This window comes from Odocoileus virginianus, chromosome 17, assembly GCF_023699985.2.
Source record: "Odocoileus virginianus isolate 20LAN1187 ecotype Illinois chromosome 17, Ovbor_1.2, whole genome shotgun sequence".
NCBI classification, from domain to species: Eukaryota; Metazoa; Chordata; class Mammalia; order Artiodactyla; family Cervidae; genus Odocoileus; species Odocoileus virginianus.
In genome coordinates this window covers 9,998,234-10,020,648 of record NC_069690.1, presented here as the reverse complement: position 1 = coordinate 10,020,648, position 22,415 = coordinate 9,998,234, and the positions used below count along the sequence as shown (strand labels likewise).

The 22,415-nt window shown below is 38.0% G+C and overlaps 1 protein-coding gene and 1 long non-coding RNA gene across 2 annotated transcripts in view; one reads left to right on the top strand and one right to left on the bottom strand.

Annotated features, from left to right (window-relative positions):
* LOC139038984 (uncharacterized) overlaps positions 1 to 22,415 on the bottom strand; it is a 66,927-nt gene that overhangs the window by 28,411 nt on the left and 16,101 nt on the right. The window lies entirely within an intron of this gene.
* On the top strand, positions 387 to 10,041 carry LOC110147282 (uncharacterized). The gene is made up of 3 exons (XR_002316816.2): positions 387 to 569; positions 9,319 to 9,468; positions 9,857 to 10,041. It is a non-coding gene; the product is annotated as an uncharacterized lncRNA (long non-coding RNA).

The window sequence follows — 22,415 nt, the reverse complement described above, 5'->3', positions numbered from 1 at the left end:
AGAAGTTAACCCTGAATATTCATTGGAAGGACAGATGCTAAAGCTGAAGCTCCAATACTTTGGCCTCCTGATGTAAAGAGCTGACTCTTTGGAGAAGACCCTGATGCTGGGAAAGATTGAAGGAAGAAGGAGAAGAGGGCAACAGAGGATGAGATGGTTGGATGGCATCACTGATTCAATGGGCATGAACTTGGGCAAACTTCAGGAGATGGTGAGGGACAGGGAAGTCCAGTGTGCTGCTGTCCTTGGAGTTGCAAAGAGTTGGACATGACTTGGCAACTGAACAACAATGAACAACATATCACAGCCCCCCTTCCTGCTGTCCTCTATCCACTCAGAATCTGCCATGGTATTCCAAGAAAAGTTCCATGTCCCACAATTCTGTCTTCTCCAAGTTCCAATGTAAATTTCCATGGTTTCATGTGGCCTATTATTCAGTTATTTCCAACCTTTGCAAGTTTGATGACATACACTTCCTCTCCAACTTTTAAACATCATGGAGAAAAAAGAATTCATTTGAATCAGTTCTAATGAGATGGATGAAACTGGAGCCCATTATACAGAGCGAAGTAAGCCAGAAAGATAAAGACCATTACAGTATACTAACACATATATATGGAATTTAGAAAGATGGTAATGATAACCCTATATGCAAAACAGAAAAAGAGACTCAGATGTATAGAACAGACTTGTGGACTCTGGGAGAAGGCGAGGGTGGGATGTTTCAAGAGAACAGCATCGAAACATGTATATTATCTAGGGTGAAACAGATCACCAGCCCAGGTTGGGTGCATGAGACAAGTGCTCGGGCCTGGTGTACTGGGAAGACCCAGAGGGATCGGGTGGAGAGGGAGGTGGGAGGGGGGACCGGGATGGGGAATACATGTAAATCCATGGCTAATTCATTTCAATGTATGACAAAAACTACTGCAATGATGTAAAGTAATTAGCCTTCAACTAATAAAAATAAATGGAAAAAATAAAAAAAATAAATAAAAAATAAAATAAAATAAACATCATGGAAATTATTTAACATATCAAAAGTAGATTTAAAAAAGCATAGTGAATCCTCCGCATACCCATCAACCAACTTTAAATACTGTCAACATTTGGGGAACTTCAAGGTTAGAATAGCCTGACAATGGGAGTTCCCTGGTGATCTACTGGTTAGGATTTGGTGTTTTCACTTCCAAGGCCTGGGTTCAATCTCTGATCAAGGAATTGAGATCCTGCTACACAGTCAAAAAAAAAAAAAAGAAAGAAAAACAGCACGAGAGTGGGTGGTGATTAGAAAACCAAACAGAATTTTTGAAACAAAAATATAATATTTAAAAGTATAAAATCAATGGAAAGATTAAACAGCGGGATAATTAGTGATCTATAAGACAGTCCCAAAGAAGTTACCTAGAATATACCATTGTGGTGGTGGTTGTGGTTTAGTTGCTAAGTTATATCTGACTCTTGCAACTCCCATGGGCTGTAACCCACGAAGCTTCTTTGTCCATGGGATTACCCATGCAAGAATACTGGAGTGGGTTGCCATTTCCTTCTTCAGGGGATCTTCCCAACCCAGGGATCGAACACAGGTCTCCTACATTGCAGGCAGATTCTTTACTGACTGAGCCACCAGGGTAGCCCCAAATATACCATAGAGACAAAGAAATGGAAAGACGAAAGAGAAATTATTGGTCACAGATGATAAAGTGCAAAGGTCCAATGTGCATCTGGCACCAGAAGGAGAAAATGGACAGAATAGAGGAGAATTCATATTCAAAAAATTATGACTAAGGATCTTCTAGAATTGATGAAATTCAAACCCTGAGTTTGAAGAAACTAAATGAATCCCACTCTAAATATAAAGGAATCCATGCCAAGACACATCATTGTAAAACCAAAGGTAAGAAAAAGATCCTAAAACATCTAGAGTAAAATACAGCTTACCTACAAAGGAAAAAATGAAAATAATAGGACATTTCTCAATGGCAATAATAGAAGCCAGAAGACAGTGCAATAATATCTTTAAAGTCTGAGAAGAAAATAACTGTCAACCTAGAATTATGTCATCAAAAAACTACCTCAAAAAAGATCCTGAAGTAATAACATTTTCAGAGAGACTGTGGAAGATACTCACAACTAGGAGGTCAATTACCCTAAAGGTAATTATTGAAGTTTTTAGTGAGAAATTCTAAGGCACTGGGCTTTGTATAAGTTGTGAAAATGCATAGACTGAGAACACAAAAAGACTAAGGGGACACTGGCTCCCACCACAACTACTACCAACCTCATCTTAACATTTCAATTCTAGGACATTTTGGTTACACTGGAGGTATATCGTTTACTTTTGCAGATTTCAGGGGAAGAGAACACTTCTGCTCCATCTCCTCATGCTACTGACCCCAGAAGGCCTTCCTGGCCCATAAGCTCTTAGGAGGAGTGGTTAACATGACTGGTCAGAATTTAAGGCACTTACTGGGCCTTATCTGAATCTTCTTCCTGACTCAGGTCTCTATTCCTTCCCACCTCTTACTGACGTTCCCTTGGGTCTCCTTCAAAACAACTAGTTTTGGAGAAGGAAGATATAGCTGACATAATATCTTCCCAGAGAAAGTTATTATATTCTCATCCTTGCATGTAGCTCCCTAAAGTTCCTCAGTCTGGGACACCAAAGGGGCAAGGGGACGCAGGCATCCTTGGTTTCTGAATTAATAACATTAAAATACCTCAGAACTCATGTGTGTCCCTCTAATATAGATGTTCATCCCTACTCTAAGGTAACGAAGACTAGCTGCTGTCCCTGGGGAAAGGAAAAGCGGCTTCTCTGCCAAATTCAAACACAGGAGATATAATCTTTGCAAGGAAGAAAAACATTGATTTCACAGGGAATTAAAGGTTAATCATCTTGGTAAAATCACCAAGCTCTCTAAAGAGGCTGAATATTTACTGTATTAGAATAGAAACAGGACAAATGGCAAAAAGAAATCTGGACCCAAATATACACTGAACCCAATATATGATAAAAGTTAGCATTCCAGATCAGTGGGAGAAAGATGACTTATTCAATAAATGTAATGAGACAACTGGTTAGACTTTTTTAAAGCTGAATCATTACTTTATGCCAAAATAAAGTCCATATGTATCAAAATTTAAAGATAAAATATGAAAGCATAAAAATACTGAGGGGAGCATGGATGAATATTTTTATAATCTTGGAGTGGAAAAGGCCTTTTCAAGCATGTGTTACCAAATTCAGATTGTATAAAGAAAAAAATTTTATACATTTTGGCTGCATAAAAATAAAAACTTAGACCTTTCAAAATGACATGAAAATACTACTTAGAAAAAGATATATCATCTTCTTGAATAAGAAGGATTAAAATCATAAAGATGTCAATTATTCCCAAATTAGCAATCCAACCAGAATACATTTATTTTTAACTAACATATGCATACAAATCCAGTCAGAATATACTGATTTTACATCAATAATGTACTGATTGATACATTGACTTTACTGGGCAATAACACTAACGTTCATGTGGAAGAATACCTGAGACTAATCAAGAATATTTGGTAAAGAACACCAGTGAAGGGAGATATGTCTTATCACAATTCAACTTAAAACGAAGCTACAGTAAACAAAACCGTATATTATTGGCACAGGAATAGAAAAATAATCAGTGGAAAGTATGGAGAGTCCAAAATTGATTAAACTATATAGGAGAATCTATCAAAGAATCAAGATGGTTTATATATTATATGGTGCTGGAATAACTGAGTATATATTTGGAAGAAAATAAACCTATTTCTTATGGCAGAAACTGATAGCTGCAATACGAATTCCATTCAGAACCCTGATTTTGATTAGGCTAGCAGTGTGTTCAGTCAACTGTTCAACTCCCTCAGTTCAGTTCAGTTCAGTCACTCAGTCGTGTCTGATTCTTTGCAACCCCATGTACTACAGCACACCAGGCTTCCCTGTCCATCACCAACTCCCAGAGCTTACTCAAACTCATGTCCATCGAGTCAGTGATGCCATCCAACCATCTCATCCTCTGTTGTCCCCTTCTCCTCTCACCTTCATCTTGCCCAGCATCAGGGTCTTTTCTAGTGAGTCAGGTCTTTGCATCAGGTGGCCAAAGTATTGGGAGTTTCACCTTCAGCATCAGTCCTTCCAATGAATATTCAGGACTGACTTCCTTTAGGATGGACAGGTTGAGTCTCCTTGCTGTCTAAGGAACTCTCAAGAGTTTTCTCCAACACCACAATTCAAAAGGACCAATTCTTTGACACTCAGCTTTCTTTATAGTCCAACTCTCACATCCATACGTGACTACTGGAAAAACCATAGTTTTGACTAGACAGACCTTTGTTGGTAAAGTACTGTCTCTGCTTTTTAATGTGCTGTCTAGGTTGGTCATAACTTTTCTTCCAAGGAGCAAGTGTCTTTTAAATCTCATGTATATTATCTAGGGTGAAACAGATCACCAGCCCAGGTTGGGTGCATGAGACAAGTGCTCAGGCCTGGTGCACTGGGAAGACCCAGAGGGATTGGGTGGAGAGGGAGGTGGGAGGGGGGACCGGGATGGGGAATACATGTAAATCCGTGGCTAATTCATTTCAATGTATGACAAAAACTACTGTAATGATGTAAAGTAATTAGCCTCCAACTAATAAAAATAAATGGAAAAAAAAATTAAAAAAAAAAATCTCATGGCTGCAGTCACCATCTGCAGTGATTTTGGAGCCCCCCAAAATAAAGTCTGTCACTGTTTCCATGGTTTCCCCATCTATCTGCCATGAAGTGATGGGACCAGATGCCATGATCTTAGTTTTCTGAATGTTGAACTTTAAGCCAACTTTTTCACTCTCCTCTTTCACGTTCATCAAGAAGCTCTTTGCTACTTCTTCACTTTCTGCCATAAGTGTGGGGTCATCTGCTTATCTGAGGTTATTGATATTTCTCCCAGCAATCTTGATTTCAGCTTGTGCTTCATCCAGCCTGGCATTTCACATGATGTACTCTGCATATAAGTTAAATAAGGAGGGTGACAATATACAGCCTTGACATACTCTTTTCCCAATTTGGAACCAGTCCATTGTTCCATGTCCGGTTCTAGCCGTTGCTTCTTGACCTGCATATAGATTTCTCAGGAGGCAGGTAATGTGGTCTGGTATTCCCATCTCTCAAAGAATTTTCCGCAGTTTGTTGTGATCCACACAGTCAAAGGCTTTGGCATAGTCAATAAAGCAGAAGTAGAGGTTTTTTAAAGAATTCCCTTGCTTTTTCCATGATCCAGCGGATGTTGGCAATTTGATCTCTGGTTCCTCTGCCTTTTCTAAATCCAGCTTGAACATCTGGAAGTTCTCAGTTCACGTACTGTTGAAACCTACCTTGGAGAATTTTGATCATTACTTTGCTAGCACGTGAGCAGAGTGCAATTGTGCGGTAGTTTGATCATTCCTTGGCATTCCCTTTCTTTGGAATTGGAATGAATACTGACCTTTTCCATTCCTGTGGCCACTGCTATGTTTTTAAAATTTGCTGGCCTAAGTGCAGCACTTTTATAGCATCATATTTTAGGATTTGAAATAGCTCAGCTGAAATTCTGTCACCTCCACTAGCCTTGTTCATAGTGATGCTTCCTAAGGCCCACTTGACTTTACACTCCAGGATGTCTGGCTCTAGGTGAGTGATCACACTATGGTGGTTATATGGGTCTTAAGATCTTTTTTGTATAGCTCTTCTGTGTATTCTTGCTACCTCTTCTTAGTATCTTCTGCTTCTGTTAGGTCCATAGCATTTCTATTCTTTATTGTGGCCATCTTTGCATGAAATGTTCCCTTGATATCTCTGATTTGATGAGATCTCTAGTCTTTCCCATTCTATTGTTTTCCTATTTCTGATCACTCAGGAAGGCTTTCTTATCGGTCCTTGCTGTTCTTTGGAACTCTGCTTTCAGATGGATATATCTTTCCGTTTCTCCTTTGCCTTTTGCTTCTCTTCTTTTCTCAGCTATATGTAAGGCCTTCTCAGACAACCATTCTGCCTCTTTGCATTTCTTTTTCTTGGTGATGGTTTCAATCACCGCCTCCTGTACAATGGGCTTCCCTCATAACTCAGTTGGTAAGGAATCCGCCTGCAATGCAGGAGACCCCAGTTCAATTCCTGGGTCAGGAAGATCCACTGGAGAACGGACAGGCTACCCACTCCAGTATTCTTCAGCTTCCCTTGTGGCTCAGTTGGTAAGGAATGCGCCTGCAATGAGGGAAACCTGGGTTCAATCCCTGGGTTGGGAAGATCGCCTGGAGAAGGGAAAGGCTACCCCCTCCAGTATTCTGGCCTGGAGAATTCCATGGACTGTTAGTCCATGGGGTCGCAAAGAGTCATACATGACTGAGCAGCTTTCACTTTCACTTTCCTGTACAATGTCACGAACTTCTGTCCACAGTTCTAAAGGCACTTTGTCTCAACAGCAAGCTTGCCTTGAGAACCCCACGAACAGTATGAAAAGGCAAAAAGATAGGACACTGAAAGATGAACTCCCCAGGTCAGTGGGTGCCCGATATGCTACTGGAGAAGAGTGGAGAAATAGCCCCAGAAAGAATGATGAGGTAGAGTCAAAGCAAAAGCAACACCCAGTTGTGGATGTGACTGGGGATGGAAGTAAAGTTGGATGCTGTAAAGAACAATATTGCATAGGAACCTGAAATGTTAGGTTCATGAATCAAGGTAAATTGGAAGTGGTCAAACAGGAGATGGCAAGAGTGAACATTGACATTTTAGGAATGAGTGAACTAATTCACAGAATTGTTCTAATTCACATAATTAAATTCACAGAATGGGTGAATTTAATTCAGATGAGCATTATATCTACTACTATGGGCAAGAATCCCTTAAAAGAAATGAGTAGCCATCATAGTCAAAAAAAGAGTCCAAAACGCAGTACTTGGGTGCAATCTCAAAAATAACAGAATGATGTCTGCTCATTTTTAAGGGGAACCATTCAGTATCACAGTAATCTGAGTCTATGACCCAACCACTAATGCCGAAGAAGCTGAAGTTGAATGGTTCTATGATGACCTGCAATACTTTTAGAACTAACACCAAAGAAAGATGTCCTTTTCATCATAGGGATCTAGAATGCAAAAAGTAGAAAGTCAAGAGATACCTGGAGTAACAGGCAAGTTTGGCCTTGGAGTACAAAATGAAGCAGGGCAAAGGCTAACAGAGTTTTGCCAAGAGAACTCACTGGTCATGGCAAACACCCTCTTCCAACAACACAAGAGATGACTCTACACATGGACATCACCAGATGGTCAATACCGAAATCAGACTGATTATATTCTTTGCAGCCAAAGATGGAGAAGCTCTATACAGTCGGCAAAAACAAGACCGGGATCTGACTGTGGCTCTGACCATGAACTCCTTAATGCAAAATTCAGACTTAAATTGAAGAAAGTAAGGAAAACCACTAGACCATCCAAGTATGACCTAAATCACTGAGACATAATTAGAAATCTAATGGGTAGAACTTCCAGGAAAGCTATTGTTTTTTGATTAAAAACAAAAGAACTTGCCTCTTACCCTTTTCCCTGAAAAATTCTTCCTATTACATAAATGTGACACTTAGAGTATAGAAACTGTATTACATGAGAAAGAAAATCATAAGCTAATGATTGTCGAACAGAAAGTGAGAAGCAGCCTAGATCTTTGATGGCATGTTAGAGCCACACACCAGTACTGACTTTTTACTTCCATTCTTTATGTCACTTAAAAAAAAACCCCATATCTGATGAAAACATTTTAGCAAGGATTATTTTATGCATAGTTGAATGAAAATTCTGTTAACTCAGCATCTATATCATATCATGTACAAAGATGAACTTCAAGTGACTTAGATATCTACATAAAAAATGATAAAAATATGGAGGTGTGTGGGGGAGACTTTAATTAAGAAGAATCACTGGTGCAGCCTCATGGAAAACAGTATGGAGGTTCCTCAAAAAACTAAAAATAGAATTACCATATGATCCCACAATCCTACTCCCAGGCATATATCCAAAACTCTAAATCAAAAAGATACTTGCACCTCTATGTTTACAACAGCACTATTCATAATAGCCAAGACATGGCAACTACCTAAATGTCCATTGACAGATGAATGGATAAAAAAGACGAGATATATATATATATATATATATTATATATATACACACACACATAAAAATACACACACACACAAACTGGAATATTACTCAACCATGAAAAGAATGAAATAATGCCATTTGCTGCAATCTAGATGGAATTAGATATTCTCACACTAAGTGAAGTAAGTCACAGAGAGAAAAAAACACCATATGATATCACTCACATATGGAATCTAAAAATACGACACAAATAAACCTATCTATGAAGCAGAAGCAGACTCACAGACATAGAGAACAGACCTGTGGTTGCCTAGCGAGGTGGGAGAAGGGTGGAATGGGAGTTTGTGGTTAGCAGATACAAACTATTATATATAGAATGGATAAGCAATAAGGTTCCATTATATAGCACAGGAAACTATATTAAATATTCTGAGATAAACTATAATGGAAAAGGATATTTTTAAATGTATATATATGTATAACTGAATCGCTCTGCTGTATAGCAAAAATTAACACAACACTGTAAATCAACTATACATCAATAAAAAAAACTTAAGACATTAAAATAAATAGAGAGATTACCAGGGGCAGGGGAGAAGAATTCAAAGGAAAGCTTCACTATTGGCATATTAAGTTTTTTCTATCATGAAAGTATAAATAAAATCAAAACAAACAATTGACTGGGAAAATATTTATATTAATAACATATGAGTTACAGTCCCTAGCATTCAAAAGTTTCTACAGACTAATTAGAAACAAATGACCAGTAGGAAAAATGGAAAAGGGATATAATAGGCAAGGTGCAAAAGAGGAAATTCAAACATTCAATAAAAATATGAATAAATGCTCAGCCTCACTAGTCAGGATATGCAAATAAAAACAAGAATAAGTTATCATTTATCACTGATTTCCAAAAACCATAAAGTGTGATAATATCTGGTACTGAGTAAAGGAAATTCATACATGCTGCTAGGAATATAAATTGCTTCAACAAACTTGGAAAATATTTGAACTAACAGTCTCGGTTTTAAGGAATCTATCCTACAGAAATAAAGGCCTCAAAATGCAAGATAAATACATTGATGACATTGGGTATTTTTTATGACTATCATATCATAGTAACTGCCTTTAATTTATTCATGATTCCTGGTATACTTGTCCTTTTTGCAGTTTGATTTGCTGTTCCTTCCACTGAGAGTTAAAGTCTACTTCTCTACTTGAATCCTGGACTTGGTGACTTTCTTCCACCAATGGGATGGTACAACTGTGGCACAAACGGAAGTTGAAAAGCAATTGCAGGATTTCCTTCTTGGCTCAGTGGTGAGGAATTCACCCACTAATACAGGAGATGGGGGTTTGATCCTTGGTCCAGGAGGATCCCATATGCCATGGAGCAACTAAGCCCAACTAAGCCCAGCAACTATTGAGCCCGTGCTCCAGAGCCTGGGAGCTGCAACTACCGAGCCCAAGTGCTGCAACTTCTGCAGCCGGAGCACCCTGAAGACTGTGCTCTCCAGCAAGAGAAGCCACTGCAATGAGAAGCCTGCTCGCCACACCTCGAGAGCAGCCCCCCTCACTGCAACTACAGAAAAAGGCTGAGCAGCAAAGAACACCCAGCACAGCCATAAATAAATACATAAAATTATTTTAAAATTTTAAAAAATGTTTTAAAAAGTAATTACACACTGGAGCTTGCTCTTTCCTGCAGATAGGACCAGCCTCCTGGAGGATGAGAGATCATGTGGAGAAGACCCTGGAAACCATCCTAGCTGAGGCCCCACATATGTGAGTGAGGCCATTCTAAACCCTCCAGTACCAGCTAAGCTGGCCCAGATGAGAACTGACCAGCCAACTCTCAGAATTCTAAGAAATAATAAATATTTGTTGTTTTAAGTCACTAATTTAGGTGATTTGCTTCACAGAAAAAAAAAGTATTTGATAGTGAAACACAAACAAAATGAGTTACAAAACTTTGGATATAATCAATGGGAAAAGAGGAATCAATTGTTTCACATCCCTGTTACCGACTATTATGCAATTATTAGAGTGTTAGAGTCTTCATCTATTAGTTCAGAGCAACCATACCCAATATAAAGGTAATGTGAGACACGTGTAATTTTAAGCTTTTATAGCTACATTAAAAGTAGACAAAATTTTAATAATCTATTTTATTTAACCTAATATACCCCAAATATTATCACTGTATGTGTAATCAATAAAAATTATTAGTTAGGTATTTCACATTCTTTTTTTTAAACTAACACTTAGAAATCTGGCATGTATTTCATACTTCAGCACAATTTAATTCTGACTAGCTACATTTCAAGTGTTCAATAGTTACGTGTGGCTAGATTACCACAGACTCAAATGTTTGAGTCTCTCCACAGCTACCTCCTCAATTCCTTTTTAACAGAAAAGACATATAAGTGTACATCAGTATGCAGAATGGGATGGAAGGATGTAACCCAAGTCGTTAAAATTGCTTTGCCCAGCCAACTGAGGTTGGAAGGAAAAGCAGATTATATCTCTTTATACATTCTTATAAAGGTATGTTAATTAAAAAAATAATAAAGGTATGTTAATCAAAAAATTATTTTTAAAAGTTAATCACAAAGCATAAAATAAACTAAAAACAATGAAATAAAAAGGAACACATCAATGGCTCCTAACCAAGATTACTTTCAAGATGAAGAATTTTACTTTTTAATAGAGATCTTTTGGCACTATTTCTATTTCTTAAACTTTAACCACATATTACTTTTTTTTTACAATTTTAAAAGTTACATTTTTATGTAAAATAAATATTGATTTGAAATACTTAATTCCTCATACTAAATATTTATTAAGTATCAGCTCTGATAGGCACAGACTCATTTTTTAACTTAAAGCCATAACAATTAACTTACAGAATGTGTGGGAAATATTTTAGAGCATGGGAGACCTTTGGTGCACCTTCCTTCTTATTCCAAGTAAGGTAACTCTCCTACTTCCAATTACTATTCTACTGAGGAATGAAATACATGGGATTAGCTTGCCACTTAGAAACCTAATGTTACTTGGTAACAAAAAGTGCTATTTCCTAATTTTCTGCCCTACTTATGCAGCGTCATTTTTTTATGGGGGACATAATATGAAGACAGCTACAAAGTGAGCTTCCCTGGTGGCTCAGAGGTTAAAGCATCTGCCTGCAATGCGGGAGATCGGGGTTCGATCCCTGAGTCGGTAAGATCTCCTGGAGAAGGAAATGGCAACCCACTCCAGTATTCTCGCCTGGAGAATCCCATGAACGGAGGAGCCTGGTAGGCTACAATCCACGGGGTCAGAGAGAGTCAGACACGACTGAGTGAAAATCAATCAATCAATATGAAGATACTGAATATCCTAAATCTTTTGTCATCAGTTTATAGGACATCTATAGTATTATTTGACTAGTTTCCACATTGTTTTCCTGGGAGCAACCATCTTGAAAAATGTAACTTTGTACCCCTGGCCATAATTAATTCTAGAAGTGGGCATCTGGGTGGATCAGAGCACACCCAAGATTATATGGGCTTTGAATCCAAGGAGTTGAATCAGTGTCTACCCAGCAGCTGCTGAAGCTATAAGTAAAAAAATCCTGGAGCTATCAGCAGCCTTGCTTCCCTTTGGATGGAATATGGAAGCAAAGGCAGTCACTCTGCAGAGACAGAAAAGAGAATTGCTCAGAAAGGAGCAGAACAGAGATAGAAAGTGAGCTCTCATGACTTTTACACTCTTGGTGCCAGTTTTTTCAGAGGTTGATGTGTATCTTTACTCTGCCTTCAGCATTATTTTTCTATCTGTGACTCCATTAGCTTTCAATAAAACCTTTGTTTACAACTAAAGCCAGTTTAAGCTGGGTATTTAACATGCAACGAAATAATCCCAGCAAATACAAAGGAAGACAAATGTATATAGAACAATTGCAGTTAGGTTTTTGTTTTTTTTTCCTATTTTCCATTTGTATTCTAGCATGATGTTAAACAACTTTCAAAATTTTTGTTGAAAAAAAATACTTCATTGAATCTGAAATTTGCCTATTCATGATAGAGGCATTATTAGTTGCATACCAAGCATCCATTCCTCTACTTTTCCTCCTAAAAGAAAACTTACTCGTTCATGTACTCACTCCTTTCTCCCAGGGAACACACTAACTTAGGGAAAGATGATCCATCCTATTGCTATGCATGGCATTTCCCTATCAACTGTGTATTAAACCAATTACACTACAAGGAAAGATTTTTTAATTAATTAACTATTTACTTAGTTTTGGCTGCACTGGGTCTTGGCTGAGCATGCAGGCTTTCTCGAGTTGCAGCGAGCAAGGGCTACACTTTGTTGTGGTGCAAGGCCTTTCACTGCGGTGGCTTCTCCTGCTGTGAAGCATGAGCCCCAGGCACACGGGCTTCAGTAGTTGCAGCTCACAGGCTCCAGGGTACAGGCTCAGGAGCTGTGGCGCCCTGGCCCAGTTGCCCCATGGAATGTGGGATCCTCCGGGACCAGGGAGCAAATCCACGTCCCCCACATTGGCAAGCAGACTCCACCAGGACCACCAGGAAAGTCCTGGGAAAGATTTTTATTCTATGGTTAGAGAAGTTTTTATGTCCTATGGGACATAAACAAGGAAATTGCAGTTTTAGCTGATGCTGGAAGCCATCTTTCTACTATGAAGAAAGTAACTGGAGAAGATTTAACCCTTTCTATTAAAGTTTTATTTTTTAACTTTAAATGAAAATGTTTTTCATTTATAGAATACTTAATTCCTTTAAAAATCTGCTTGTTCTTTTTTCATAATGTCCTATTCTTGCTTTAAGGGTTCTTTTCCTTTCAGACTTTGAATATTTTAAAGACACTTATATTTTGAGTAACACAATATAAACATACTTATATTTACTTTACCACTAGTGCCATCCCAAATGGGGCTAGTGGTAAAGAACACATGTGCCAATGCAGGAGACAGAAGAGACTCAGTTTCAATCCCTGGGTCAGGAAGATCCTCTGGAGGAGGGCTTTGAAACCCATTTCAATATTCTTGCCTGGAGAATCCCATGGACAGAGGAGGCTGGCAGGCTACAATCCACAGGGTTGCAAAGAGTCAGACATGACAACTGACGTGACTTAGCACACACACATACATAGGAATGGAAATGGGAATTTATGATGGATTCATAGAAAGGTAAGCAGTACATTTTGGCTAGAGATATTTGCTATTCCATGGGTGAGAATCATTGGTATAACCTGGGAGCTTATTAGAAATGCTGAATTTTGGGCTCTACCCCAAACTTACCAAATCAGAAGATGCATTTTTAACAAGATCCCCTGGTGACTGGGGTTATTCATATAAATGTGAAAGTTTGAGAAGCTCTGTTGCTGTAAAGGAAGACAAAGCAATATAGTTAGGGAGGTCAATCAGACTCCTCTGCTATTTCAGATTTAAATTTTAGTCCTCTGTGGAAAATGAATACAACTGCAATGACTATGCTAAAGCCTAACCCATGCTAAAGTTCTAACAGTTAGAACTGGACATGGACAAAACAGATTGGTTCCAAATAGGAAAAGGAGTACATCAAGGTTGTATATTATCACCCTGTTTATTTATCTTATATGCAGAGCATATCATGTGAAATGCAGGGCTAGATGAGTTACCAGCTGGAATCAAGATTGCCAGGAGAAATATCAACAACCTCAAATATGCAGATGGTATCACTTTAGTGGCAGAAAGTGAAGAACTAAAGATCCTCTTGATGAGGGTGGAAGAGAAGAGCGAAAAAGCAGGCTAAAAATTCAATATTGAAAAAACTAAGATCATGGCATCCTGCCCATCACTTCATGGCAAATAGAGAGGGGAAAGGAGTAAGGGTGACAGATTCCTCTTCTTGAGCTCTGAAGTCACTGAGGATGGTGACTGCAGGCATGAAATTAGATGACTGCTTCTTAAAAGGAAAGCTATGACAAACCTAGACAGTGCATTAAAAAGCAGAGACATCACTTTGCCAACAAAGGTCCTTATAGTCAAGGCTATGGTCTTTCCAGTAGTCATGTATGGATGTGAGAAGTAGACCATAAAGAAGGCAGAGTGCTGAAGAATTGATGCCTTCAAACTGTGGTTCTGGAAAAGACTCCTGAGAGTCTCTTGGACAGCAAGAGTATGAAACCAGTCAATCCTAAAGGAAATCAACCCTGAATACTCATTGGAAGGATTGATGCTAAAGCTTATGCTTCAGTACTTTGGCTACCTGATGTGAAGAGCCAACTCATTGGAAAAGATCCTGATGCTGGGAAAGATTGAAGGCAGAAGGAGAAGAGGGCAACAGAGGATGAGATGGTTGGATGGCATCACTGATTCAATGGACATTAACTTGGGCAGACTTCAGGCGATGGTGAGGGATAGGGAGGCCTGGCGTGCTGCGGTCCATGGGGTCACAGAGTCAGACATGACTTGGCAACTGAACAAGTTTGCATAATCTCTAGTATATGTTACTTAAAGACTCTGAAAAAAGCATTTATTTAATTTAAAAAGTACTTCCACATTTACAAAGCTTTCAGATGATCATTACTATATTATTATTATAATAATTATAACTTTGATGTAAACAAAAGCCAGTTATCAGAACTTTTTAGTGTAACAGGTAAGTGGAAATTTGTTCATCCACAGGAAAAAGGAGAAATAAACTGTGGGGCATCCATACAATGGATGTTATATTTAGCAAAAAACAAAACAAAAACAAACTATTGATTCATACAATAGAATGAATGAATCTCAAAGATTATGAATAATTGAAAAGTAAATGAATCTCAAAAACATTATGCTGAGTGAAAGAAACCTTGTACAAGAGTGTAAGATTAAAAAAAAAAAAGGAGTATAAGGTTCTATAACAACTAAATCTATGGTGGAAAAAAACAGTGATTGCTTTCAACATTGGTTAAGGACAGGAATTGACTAAAAGAGGGAGTTATGTTTAGAGTTATGAAAACGTTCTATATCTTGATAAAGGTTAAAATTACACAGGTAAATGTATATATGTCAAACTCACCAGAATGTATACTTAAGATTTGTGCATTTCACTTTACATTTAAAAATTGTAGAAAAATTGAACCCTAGTTAAGAATACATAAGCTGAAGTCTTTAAAGGTGAAGCATACTGAGAATATATACAATTTGCTTTGTTTTTTTTATGCAATTTGTTTTGAAATGCACAAAATAGTAAGATGATTTGATAGAAGATGGACTAGTTGGTTATGGCTAGGAATGGTTAGTTACATGATAACATGAATATACCAAAACGTTACCTATAGAATATAAACTGGGAGGTAGGAGGAGGGTATATGGGTACTTACTGTACTCTTCTTTCAACTAATCTCTACACTTAAAATTTTTCATAATAAAATATTGGGGGAAAGAAAAAAGTTGCAGAAAAAAATAATTGTTGTAATTTTGTGTAAAAATTACACAAAAATAAAAACTGTGTTTTCAAGGATATATTTAAATGAATAAAAAGGTATGAAAGCTACACATAATATTAGGAATTGTCAAGCTGATCTTAAAATTCATATAGAAATGAAAGGACACAAACTAGCCAAAACAGTCTTGAAAAAGAAGACGAAAGTTGGAGGACAAAAACTTCCTGATTTTAAAACATACCAGCCAGCTACAGCAATCATAACAGTGTGTTACTGGTATAAGAACAGACATACAGAAAATAGAATAGAATTAGAGCCAGAAATAAAGTCCTACACTTATGGACAACTGATTTTCAACAAAGATGTCAAGAAAATTCAATGGGAAAAAGACAGTCTTTCAATAAAATGGATATCCATGTGTAAAAAATTAATCTGAACTCCTTTTTCACGCCATATATAAAAATTAACTCAAAAAGGATCACAGACCTCATGCAAGAGCTAAAGCTGCAAAACTCTTAGGAAAAAAATAGAAGTAGATTTTCATGAACCTTGGGAGTAGGGGATGGTTTCTAAGATATGACATTAAATAGTACAAGCAACCAAAGGAAAAAAAAATTAATTGGGCTTTATCAAAATTAGAAAAAAGTTTAGATTTATTTTTAATTGAAGGATAATTGCTTTACAATACAATTAAAATGTTAATGCTTCAAAAATATCATCAAGAAGGGACTTCCTTAGTGATCCATTGGTTAAGACTCTGTACGTCCACTGCAGGGGGCATGGGTTCTATCCCTAGTCATAGAATTAAGATCCTACATCCCACATGCTGCACGTAGTTCAGCCAAAAAAAAAAAAAAAAACATTAAAAAAGTGAAAGACAACCTAAGGAATAGGAGAAAAAATTCGCAAGTCATATATCTGATATGGAACTTGTATCCAGAATATACTAAATTCAGTAACAATTAAAAAATTTTTAATTCAAGAACAAGAAGACAAAAAACCAATTTTTAAACAGTGTCTGAAAAGATGTTTCTGCAAAAGAGACATACAAATGGATGATAACGGATATGAAAAAATGTTCAACATCATTAGCCATCAGAGTAATGCAAATCAAAACCACAGTAAGATTCCACTTCACTTTCATTAGGATGGTTACAAACAAAGAGATAATAACAAGTGTTGGAAAGGATGTGAAGAAATTGGAACACTCATCCACTGCTGATGAGGATGTAAAACAGTACATCCACTTTGTAAAGTAGTCTGGTAGTTCCTCAAAAAGTTAAACAGAATTACCACGTGACTAATTCCACTCCTATATATGTACTCAAGAAAAAAATGCAAATTTATGTCCAATATAAAAAATTCTATGTGAATGTTAATAGCATCATTTATTCCTAACAGTCAACAAGTGGGAAACAACTCAAATATACATTGGACGGTGAATGGATAAACATGTTGGTATATCCATATGATTGAATATTACTGGGCAACAAACAGGAACGAAGTACGGATACAGGCTTCAACATGGATAAACCTTGAAAACATTGTACCAAGTGAAAGAAGTTGTCACAAAAGACACATATTCTATGATTCCATTTATATGAAAAGTCTGTAATAGGCAAAAAGTTGGCTTAAAAATCAACATTCAGAAAACTAAGATCATGGCATCCGGTCCCACCACTTAATGGCAAATAGATGGGGAAACCATGGAAACAGTGATAGACTTTATTTTAGGGGGCTCCAAAATCACTGAAGATGGTGAATGCAGCCATGAAATTAAGAGACAATTGCTCCTTGGAAGAAAAGTTATGACCAACCTAGACAGTATATTAAAAAGCAGAGACATTACTTTGCCAACAAAAGTCCATCTAGTCAAAGCTATGGTTTTTCCAGTAGTCATGTATGGGTGTGAGAGTTGGACCATAAAGAAAGCTGAGCACCGAAAAACTGATGCTTTTGAACTGTGGTGTTGGAGAAGACTCTTGAGAGTCCCTTGGACTGCAAGGAAATTCAACCAGTCAATCCTAAAGGAAATGAGTCCTGGGTGTTCATTGGAAGGACTGAAGCAGAAACTGAAACTCCAGTACTTTGGCCACCTGATAGCGAAGAACTGACTCATTTGAAAAGACCCGGATGCTGGAAAAGAGGAGAAGTCAGGAGAAGGGGACGACAGAGGATGAGATGGTTGGATGGCATCACCGATTCAATGGACATGAGTTTGAGTAAGCTCCAGGAGTTGGTGATGGACAGGGAAGCCTGGCATGCTGCAGCCCATTGGTTGCAGAGTTGAACACGACTGAGCGACTGAGCTACTGAACTGAACTGAACTGAACTGAACTGATAATAGGCAAATCCACAGAGACAGAAGGTAGATTAGTGGTTGCTAGTGGAAGGGCAGATAGGGGAATGAGGAGTGACTATTAATGGGCACTAGGTTTTGTTTTGCAGTAAAGCATATATTCTAAGTTTATAATGATGGTTACTCTGTGACTACCCTAAAACCCACTGAATTGTATACTTCAGAAGGGTAAATTGCAAGTTATGTGAATAATATCTCAGTAAAGCTACTGTTCAGAAAAACACACTCTGGGTTTGTTGTCTGGTACACAGAGATGACTTTCAGATTTCTGCTGGTAGCAAGAGGGGGAAAATTGCAAGTGCAGTAACTGCTGCTAAGGAAACACCCGCAGTTTCTAATTTTATGCTGTCCTATATTCTGCTGTAACTCTCATAGCTTTTGATAATGTTATACTTGAGGCCAAAACAGAAATGCCTTTTATATTTTATTATAACAGCTAAACTGGGAAATAAATTCACCAATTGCTTTTTTAAAAAGGAAATGAGCTAAAAACAACATAGATGTAAGTGTAGCTTAAATAAACCTTTGCTCAGTAAGATGAATGTGTTCACTGGGGAGGGAAAGTTTGGTAGTAAAAATAGTTTAAAGTGTTACATTATTTTAAAAAGCATTTTGTTTCATTTACTGTAAATGGTCAACATCATTTTAAAGCAGATGGTAAATCTGTTGGATAGTAAAAAGAAATGACATCTTGCTTCCATTTTCCTATTTCTTCCAGTTCATTTCTTTACTGCAAATCATTTTCCATTGTTGGAGGATATTAAATTTAAATCAAACTGAAAGGAAAAAAGCAGGTAGCTATGTTCATAAATTCATGTTTCTTAGCACTGCTGCTTCCTATAGCCATTTTATGAAGAATATTTCAAATTGATCTATTCATTCTGGATGTGAACAAATTGAGAATTTCTTTTCTTGAGCAAACAGCTCAAGAAATCTATTTACAAAATGAAAAAAATATATAATTATGATACATAAACATTTAAATAAATTTTAATACTCTTCTATGAGAAAAGATCTAGAACTGGTATACATTTAAGGAAGAGTATTAAGTTTAATTTGTAAAGATAACTAAGATGTACAGTGCTTAACATGTTCTTAGACTAAAGTGCTATACATGGAGTGTGTATATATGTATGTGGACATACATGCCATTTATGTATATAAATGTCTATGTATGTGTATAATGTTCACAGTTATGTAAATAAACAGGTAAAAATTCCTTACAATAGCCCATCATGATGTGAAAGTGAAGAAAGAGTAAAGTTAAGCAATTTGTCCTGAATATGTCCCTGAATTCAGGGAGTTTGGCACTACAGACCATGTTTTTGATAATTACTTTAGGGACTCCCTGGTGGCTTAGTGGGTAAAGAATCCACTTTCAATGATGCATTAGATCCAGGAGATGCTGGTTTGATTTCTGCATCAGGAAGATCCCTTGGAGGAGGGTACGGCAACCCACTCCAGTATTCTTGTCTGGAGAATCCCATGGACAGAGTAGCCTGAGAGGCTACAGTGCATGGGGTCGCAGAGTCAGACACGATTGAAGTGACTGAGCATGCATGAAGAATATGAATAGGAAGGCAAGAATAAGCTAGACAAGTAGGGGGAAAGACTAGAGGACCTAATAACAGGTGACAAGAGGACAGCAAAGCTATCAGTTCACTTCAGCTGCTCATTCATGTCCGACTCTTTGCGAGCCCATGGGCTGCAGCACACCAGGCTTCCCTGTCCATCACCAACTCCCGGATACTTGCTCAAACTCATGTTCATTGAGTTGGTGATGCCATCCAACCATCTCATCCTCTGTCGTCCCCTTCTCCTCCGGCCTTCAATCTTTCCCAGCATCAGGGTCTTTTCCAATGAGTCATTTTTCACATCAGGTGGCCAAAGTACTGGAATTTCAGCTTCAGCATCAGTCCTTCCAATAAATATTCTGGACTGATCTCCTTTAGGATGGGCTGGCTGGATCTCCTTGCAGTTCAAGGGACTCTCAAGAGTCTTCTCCAACCCCACAGTTCAAAAGCATCAGTTCTTTGGTGCTCAGCTTTCTTCATGGTCCAGCTCTCACATCCATACAAGACTATTGGAAAAACCACAGCTTTGACTAGGACGGACCTTTATTGGCAAAGTAACGTCTCTGCTTTTTAATACCCTGTCTAGGTCAATCATAGCTTTTCAAGGAGCAAGCGTCTTTTAATCTCATGGCTGCAGTCACCATCTGCAGTGATTTTGGAGCCCAAGAAAATAAAGTCTCTTGCTGTTTCCATATTTTCCTCATCTATTTGCCATGAAGTGATGGGACTGGATGGCAAGATCTTCATTTTTTGAATGTGGAGTTTTAAGTCAGCTTTTTCACTCTCCTCTTTCACTTTCATCAAGAGGCTCTTTAGTTCCTCTCCACTTTCTGCCATAAAGGTAGTTTTGTCATCAGCATCCTTGAAGTTATTGATATTTCTCCTGGAAATGTTGATTGCAGCTTGTGCTTCACCCAGCCTGGCATCTCACATGATGTACTCTGCATATAAGTTAAACAAGCAGGGTGACAAAATACAGCGTTGACGTACTCTTTTCCCAATTTGGAACCAATCTGTTGCCCATGTCCGGTTCTAACTATTGCTTCTGGACCTGCAAACAGATTTCTCAGAGGCAGGTAAGGTGGTCTGGTATTCCCATTGCTTGAAGAATTTTCCACAGTTTGTTGTGATCCACACAGTCAAAGGCTTTGATGTAGTCAATAAACCTGAAGCAGATGTTTTTCTGGAATTCTCCTGCTTTTTATATGATCCAATGGATGTTGGCAATTTGCTCTGGTTCCTCTGCCTTTTCTAAATCCAGCTTGAACATCTGGAAGTTCACAATTCACATACTGCTGAAGCCTAGCTTAGAGAATATTGAGCATTACTTTGCTAGTGTGTGAGATGAGTACAATTCTGTGGTAGTTTGAACATTCTTTGGCATTGCCTTTCTTTGGGATTGGGATGGAGACTGACCTTTGCCAGTCCTGTGGCCACAGCTGAGTTTTCCAAATTTGATGGCATATTGAGTGCAGCACTTTAACAGCGTATTTTAGGATTTGAAATAGTTCAGCTGGAATTCCATCACCTCCACTAGCTTTGTTCATAGTGATGCTTCCTAAGGCCCACTTGACTTCACACTCCAGGATGTCTGGCTCTAGGTGAGTGATCACACATTGGTGGTTATATGGGTCATTAAAATGTTTTGTATAGCTCTTCTGTGTATTCTTCCCAACTCTTCCTAATATCTTCTGCTTCTGTTAGGTCCATAGTGTTTCTGTCCTTTGTTGTGCCCATCTTTGCATGAAATGTTCCCTTGGTATTTCTAATTTGCTTGAAGAAATCTCCAGTCTTTCCCATTCTATTGTTTCCCTCTATTTCTTTGCATTGATCACTGAGGAAGGCTTTCTTATCTCTCCTTGCTATTCTTTGGAACTCTGCATTCAGATGGATATATCTCTCCTCTTCTTTGTCTTTCACTTCTCTTCTTTTCTCAGCTATTTATAAGGCCTCCTCAGACAACCATTTTGCCTTTTTGCATTTCTTTTTCTTGGGGATGATTTTGATTACCCCCTCCTGTACAATGTTACAAACCTCCATCCCCAGTTCTTCTGGCACTCTATCAGATTTAATCCTTTGAATCTATTTTTCACTTCCACTGCATAATCGTAAGAGATTTGATTTAGGTCATACCTGCATGGTCTAGTGGTTTTCCCTACTTTCTTCAATTTAAGTCCGAATTTGGCAATAAGGAGTTCATGATCTGAGCCACAGTCAGATTCCGGTCTTGTTTTTGCTGACTGTATAGAGCTTTTTCATTTTCAGCTGCAAAGAATATAATCAATCTGATTTTGGTATTGACTGTCTGGTGATATCATCTCTTGTGTTGTTGAAAGAGGGTGTTTGCTATGAGCAGTGTGTTCTCTTGGCAAAACTCTGTTAGCCTTTGCCCTGCTTCATTTTGTACTCCAAGACCAAACTTGCCTGTTACTCCAGGTATCTCTTGACTTTCTACTTTTGTATTCCAATTCCCTATAGATGAAAAGGACATCTTTTTTTTGGTGTTCTAGAAGGTTTTGTAGGTCTCTATAGAACCATTCAACTACAGCTTCTTCAGCATTAGTGGTTGGAGCATAGACTTGGATTACTATGATACTGAATCATTTGCCCTGGAAACCAACAGAGATCATTTTATCATTTTTTTAGATGCACCCAAGTACTGCATTTCACTCTTTTCTTTTGTTGACTATGAGGGCTACTCCATTTCTTCCAAAGGATTCTTGCCCACAGTCATAGATACAATGGTCATCCGAAAAAAATTCACCCATTCTGGTCCATTTTAGTTCCTAAAATGTCACTGTTCACTCTTGCCATCTCCTGTTTGACTACTTCCAATTTACCTTGAGTCATGGACCTAACATTCCAGGTTCCTATGCAATATTGTTCTTTACAGCATCAGACTTTACTTCCATCGC